The 7099-nt window shown below is 37.3% G+C and overlaps 1 long non-coding RNA gene across 1 annotated transcript; it reads right to left on the bottom strand.

Annotated features, from left to right (window-relative positions):
• Positions 1 to 2858: 2858 nt before the first annotated feature.
• LOC113466000 lies at positions 2859 to 3807 on the bottom strand. The gene is made up of 2 exons (XR_003390555.1): positions 3276 to 3807; positions 2859 to 3064 (listed from the first exon to the last, which is right to left on the bottom strand). It is a non-coding gene; the product is annotated as an uncharacterized LOC113466000 (long non-coding RNA).
• Positions 3808 to 7099: the final 3292 nt, after the last annotated feature.

Genomic DNA, 7099 nt, shown 5'->3' with positions numbered 1-7099 from the left:
GTTTATAAGTTCACCAGGTACCTAGGTAATAAGTAAATATTCTAGGTAAGATGATAGGTATTGTAATAATTTAAGTTCAAGTCTAGGAATGAGTAAGGTAGGAGTACCGATATAATTATGGTCACGCACCCAATCAACGGATCCAGGTTATTCCAGGGGTGTCAACCATTTTCACTTTTTCTAGATCGAAACACTGCGTCACAATTTCTCTCGTATAAACGACCACTAATTACTACGCACTAAGAAATTAAGTAGGCGATATATTTATAGTTGTAAACTTCTTATTTTGTTTGTTTTTATTTTTCTCTCCCTAGTTGACTAGTGTTGATAACACGAGTAAAAATAAACGGGTTTATTATACAACTATCTATGTCCAAGCTACGCCAGCCTAGTTAGATTGCAAGTTAAGGCGCCTGCCCTGTAACCGATAGGTCGCGAGTTTGATTCCCGCTCGAGACGAACTTTATGTTAACAGATAAGGTTTATCCTCAGATCGGCTGGTTTTCTTGTATCTTTTCCGTTTTCTCTCTTCAATTTCGAGATGATGAGATCTCCGTGGTTACAGTTCTCTCTATTAAACCTTTTTTTTTAACTCTGTTTAACTTTTTAAACTAATAGGTAATAAAAAGCTATAGGTAATCAAATACTATTATCAAAACGAAATGTCAATGAAACAGACCCCTGAAAACGTCAGGCCAACATTCAGGCCTGAAGCAAAAAATAACTTTACAGGGTATTCAAAGTAAGCTTTACAATATTACAGAATTATAGATGACAAGGACAACCAGAAACCAGGATCTCATTATTTAAGACTGTTTTCCCTCCCTACTACTCCTTTTACAAGTAGTTATATGTAAGCTGAGGTAATTCTTGTTGTGGTAGAATTAAATGGAACAAAACTAACTTAGTCTCATTATTTAAGACTGTTTTCCCTCCCTACTACTCCTTTTACAAGTAGTTATATGTAAGCTGAGGTAATTCTTGTTGTGGTAGAATGAAATGGAACAAAACTAACTTAGGTACAATGAACTATCTATTAGCAAGTGTACTCGTATGTGAAATATTTGGGTATCTTGCTACTCTGCGGGAAATGACTGAGGATATCCACCACATGACCATGATCTGTAAGACCTGTGGAATATCACAACATTGATAAGTAGCTCAGAGGACGTTGGACTTGTCGTCCGGGAGATAGGGATTCGAGCCTCAGTAGCGACATGAAAATGTAGTAGCGTTATTTCAATATAAAACCTTTCCTTAAACAAATGAATAGGTACATGGCTTTAGTTGACACGTTTGGATAGAGTGTTACACCACCCAAAATTGTAAAAGGGTCTTTACTGACCCATTTCTGAACATTTCACATTTAATCATCTTTTTTTAGTAGGTATGCCTAACATGAAATACCTGTTACACCCCATATTAGATAGGTGCCTAGGCCTACTTTTAGGTAAGTTTTATGACTTGAGAACGGAAATCCCGAAGAAAGAAGCATAAAATTCCTCCTCCTCCTCCTCCTCCTCCTTGAACATTTCACATTTAATCATCTTTCTTTAGTATGCCTAACATGAAATACCTGTTACACCCCATATTAGATAGGTGCCTAGGCCTACTATTAGGTAAGTTTTATGACTTGAGAACGGAAATTCCGAAGAAAGAAGCATAAAATTCCTCCTCTTCCTTCTTATACAGATCATTACGTTTAACTTTATTATCTGTTTCTAAAAACTTCAAAAGAATAAAAAATTACAGCCAAAAAGTACGAAAGGAAGAAGAGAAAGAAAGGATACCTATACCTTTTTTATACCTACATATACTTACATAATAAAAAGCTCGCCCCGTGTTAGCCTTGAACAGAAACTAATGAAAAACATCCGAGTTTTTATTTTATCACCCCTCCCCACGACGCGAGAACAAGTTTCATTAGAGAATTAATGGCCTGTTTCCAAACACAAAGGCCGTTAAATAGGCCATTCGGTTTCGGTCTATGTATCATTTGTTTTTATAACGGATAAGGAGAATAAGGTAGGGATACATATACTTACATAATAAAAAGCTCGCCCCGTGTTAGCCTTGAACAGAAACTAATGAAAAACATCCGAGTTTTTATTTTATCACCCCCCCTCCCCACGACGCGAGAACAAGTTTCATTAGAAAATTAATGGCCTGTTTCCAAACACAAAGGCCGTTAAATAGGCCATTCGGTTTCGGTCTATGTATCATTTGTTTTTATAACGGATAAGGAGAATAAGGTAGGGATGAGTGGATATATATTTGATTAGTGGCTTGTGGTCCGCCATAAGCTGTTAACAGCTTGTTGCTCGTTGTCTAAATGAACTGCAAGCTCAATAAGCATAAGAACTTACCTACTAGTTGTTCATTGAACTGTAGAACGCTCACAGAAAAAGTCCGTATGGAGCTCTCCAGGGCCCGATTAAGCCCAATAGAATCCTTAGGTGTTGAAATTATTTGCCACATTTCGTCAAAATGCGAAATCGGATACACCGCGTTCGCCAGTACATAGGTAGGTAGGGATGAGTGGATATATATTTGATTAGTGGCTTGTGGTCCGCCATAAGCTGTTAACAGCTTGTTGCTCGTTGTCTATATGAACATCAAGCTCAATAAGCATAAGAACTTACCTACTAGGTAGTTGTTCATTGAACTGTAGAACGCTCACAGAAAAAGTCCGTATGGAGCTCTCCAGGGCATGATTAAGTCCAATTGAATCCTTAGGTGTTGAAATTATTTGCCCCATTTCGTCAAAATGCGAAATCGGATACACCGCGTTCGCCAGTATCTACATAGGTACTAGAATATAAGCTTACAATGAACAATATGTAAAATGAATAGTAAAACCTGTCTGTACAATATTCATCCAGATTATAGACACAGCCGAGTCATTATAACTTTAGGCATAAGGATGGGCTATAATTATGAGGAAAGCTCGATCTTTAAATTTTGAGAAAGTACTTAATCAAATCAGATAATAATGTTTAGGAAAACACACAGCAAATTATTTAACACATTGGATGCCACGCGATCCCTAGGAGTATCTCAGTACCTTGTAGTCTGGTACATGAGACCCTCATAGGAATCTTAGTACCTCGCAGCTTGATGCATGAGACTCCTATAAAAAATCTCATTGCATAAGTCGATGCTACCTAGCAGAAAAATCTTAAATCGATCTATTTCTGTATCTATAACATAGGATAAGAACACAAGTTTTCGGTGCACTTAAGGAAATAGCTTTGGAGGTATGCTAGATTCAGTACCTTGTAGTCTGGTACATGAGACCCTCATAGGAATCTTAGTACCTCGCAGCTTGATGCATGAGACTCCTATAAAAAATCTCAGTGCATAAGTCGATGCTACCTAGCAGAAAAATCTATTTCTGTACCTATAACATAGGATAAGAACACAAGTTTTTGGTGCACTTAAGGAAATAGCTTTGGAGGTATGCTAGATAAAAAATACATAAAAGTAGATTTTCTTAGACCCCAGTTACTTGGTACAAAATATAGGTAAGTAAATAAATACGGATGTTTTCCTTAACACGCGGTTCCCACTATCCGTTCAGGTCACACTCCAGTCACAGTACGGTTCAATGAACGGTCAAATATGTTTACATGTGATTAGATGAGAGGGAGCATACTGTGATTTGAACTACAAAATAACGTGAACAGCAGAAAAATATGAAAATTTGACGTTTTTCAAAGTCAAATATCTCCGGCTTAACTTAACCGATTTTGATGAAATTTTTCAACTTGGTCTACTTTCATGCCCTAACACACACATTCAATCCGTTTTCTTCCATCATTTGTAGTTTTCACCGATTTTGATGAAATTTTTCAACTTGGTCTACTTTCATGCCCCAACACACACATTCAATCCGTTTTCTTCCATCATTTGTAGTTTTTCCTCTACAAAAACTTGAAAACGGCTACTTTCTCTGTGGCGTATAATATCTCTAGTAGCGCTGTCAAACTTTCTTAATAATAATAGACCTTAGGCGTTCTCTACCACCGGTTTCTTGACTTGGCGGGGCGGAGCGCTACCTTAGCCGTTTTCTTCCATCATTTGTAGTTTTTCCTCTACAAAAACTTGAAAACGGCTACTTTCTCTGTGGCGTATAATATCTCTAGTAGCGCGGTCAAACTTTCTTAATAATAATAGACTCTTGAGTGGAAGGTAACCACTAGGCGAGGTTAACGCCTTAGGCGTTCCCTACCACCGGTTTCTTGACTTGGCGGGGCGGAGCGCTACCTTCATACTTCCATTTAATCACCAGTAAGAATATTTTGACAATCCTGTGACTAAAGTGTAACCTGCACTCTAGTGGTACTCGGGGGTTTACTAATGAATTTGATTAACAATAGATATAGGAGGACTAGACTAAAGTAATGCTATGCTAGATAAAAAATACATAAAAGTAGATTTTCTTAAACCCCAGTTACTTGGTACAAAATATAGGTAAATAAATAAATACGGATGTTTTCCTTAACACGCGGTTCCCACTATCCGTTCAGGTCACACTCCAGTCACAGTACGGTTCAATGAACGGTCAAATATGTTTACATGTGATTAGATGAGAGGGAGCATACTGTGATTTGAACTACAAAATAACGTGAACAGCAGAAAAATATGAAAATTTGACGTTTTTCAAAGTCAAATATCTCCGGCTTAACTTAACCGATTTTGATGAAATTTTTCAACTTGGTCTACTTTCATGCCCCAACACACACATTCAATCCGTTTTCTTCCATCATTTGTAGTTTTCCCTCTACAAAAATTTGAAAACGGCTACTTTCTCTGTGGCGTATAATATCTCTAGTAGCGCGGTCAAACTTTCTTAATAATAATAGACTGTTGAGTGGAAGGTAACCACTAGGCGAGGTTAACGCCTTAGGCGTTCTCTACCACCGGTTTCTTGACTTGGCGGGGCGGAGCGCTACCTTAATACTTCCAGTAAGAATATTTTGACAATCCTGTGACTAAAATGTAACCTGCACTCTAGTGGTACTCGGGGTTTACTAATGAATTTGATTAACAATAGGGATAGGAGGACTAGACTAAAGTAATGACTAGTGGTACTCGGGGGTTTACTAATGAATTTGATTAACAATAGATATAGGAGGACTAGACTAAAGTAATGCTTATTATTAGTAGAATATTAGATATAGAAATAATGTGACACACTGTATACACAGTTAGAGCTGTTGTCTTCTTCAGAACTGGTCTGATGGCCGGATCTACAGAGTGAGTTCAAAATTCAGTTTAACTCTCGGATGAATCAACCTGATTGGTTGATTTTTAAAATTTTCAAAAAATGTAGTCAAAATGTGCTTAAACTGAGATTAAAACGTAAAGGGAGTTTAAACTCATTTTGTGGAGCCGGCCCCAAGTGTAGTCATACGCTATGACAAACCAAGAGCATTTCATAAGTGTACAGTCATATGCTATAACAAAGCAAGAGCATTTCATATTTTCATAAGTGTACAGCTGTACAGTCATATGTTATAACAAAGCAAGATCATTTCATTTCTAATGATGATATCCTGAGTGTACAGTGATATGCTATAACAAAGCAAGAGCATTTCATTTCTGATGATGATATCCTGAGTCATATTGAAAGCTTACCAATTTAAACACCTTCTTTAAATCGTAATTGTCTTGATGAACATTTTTTCAGTATTTCATTTCATTTTAGTTTTATAGCAAATTAAAGAAAAATTCATTGTTTATGTTCTTCTCCTTTATGAATGGAGTAGGACCTAAGTGACATTTGTTATCTAGTTTCAGTTTATATGGATTAGGTAACCGCTGCTTTGGTAGACATGACAGCTTCACATGTGTCCTCTCCTGAAATAGGTAGTAGTGGGTTGTTACTGACAGGACTCTCTGTAGTTTTAATGAAGAAATATGGCGGATGACACTTGGTTACCTTAATAGGTATGTGTACTAGGTACGCAAAAGGGTCAGTTCGTGTTTTTGACCCTTCCTGAAATCAAGACCTACCTTGTGTTCAAGCTTTCAAGTCAAACCAAATGAATGACCATTGAGGATGAGAAACACGAAATGGCCCTCCCATTGTTTTACACGTGTCTTCTTGGCAGTACCTAAACTAAATGATGATAGATGAAACCCATCCCAAAGGTACTTGAATCTTACCCATCTGATGAATGAAATATTAGGCACCTTTCCATCCAGTAATTGAACAATCCTAAGGGTATCCTTACGACAAGATCAGTCCAGTTATTAGATATTTACTCTAAATATTTGTATCTTAGCATCAGTAAAAACTCTAAGAAACAAATCCCAAGTTACTCCAAGTAGGTATATGTGGACACTCCCTGGAGTTCAAAAGTTGCTCTGGTCAAATGGAATTTTCCCCATGATATATTACCTGGCATTCATTTGAATAAAAGTCACACGCGCTCTTCACTCTGTCCAAACAGGTATCATTGAGTTTGGAAACGAAAACATCATGTCAGAATTCTTTATCCAAACAGATCTCATATTCCTTCCTAAATCTAGGCAGGTATTTGCATTTCACAACACGTTTTTGGCACTTCCTCGCCATTTTATTTCCCACGAAAATATATTTGTAGGCAGGTGCCTACTACCTACCTATCTGTGAAGAGTTCCTAGAGTCTAGATAGGCTTGTCACTATAACATACCAAATCCCTAAGGTCATGCAGTATCGGGCTATTACCCAGGATATCCACCACATGACCATGATCTGTAAGACCTGTGGAATATCACAACATTGATGATAAGTAGCTCAGAGGACGTTGGACTTGTCATCCGGGAGATAGGGATTCGAGCCTCAGTAGCGAAATGAAAATGTAGTAGCGTTATTTCAAGGTGGACATAGGTGGGTATATAAAACCTTTCCTTAAACAAATGAATAGGTAGGTACATGGCTTTAATAGTTGATAAAGAAATCTGTGCGACTTCCATAGTCATAACCTCACTAAATATATCGTCAATTTTAGGACTGTAGTACGCGATGAATTATTCAAGCTAGTAGTATGTAGTAGTGTATTCAGCATTTTCTTTTGTGTTTGAACAAGTTTATCACATTTAACATACATA

The sequence above is a fragment of the Diaphorina citri genome, unplaced genomic scaffold (assembly GCF_000475195.1).
Source record: "Diaphorina citri unplaced genomic scaffold, Diaci psyllid genome assembly version 1.1 scaffold195, whole genome shotgun sequence".
NCBI lineage: Eukaryota > Metazoa > Arthropoda > Insecta > Hemiptera > Psyllidae > Diaphorina > Diaphorina citri.
This window is presented reverse-complemented; position numbering and strand designations above follow the sequence as displayed.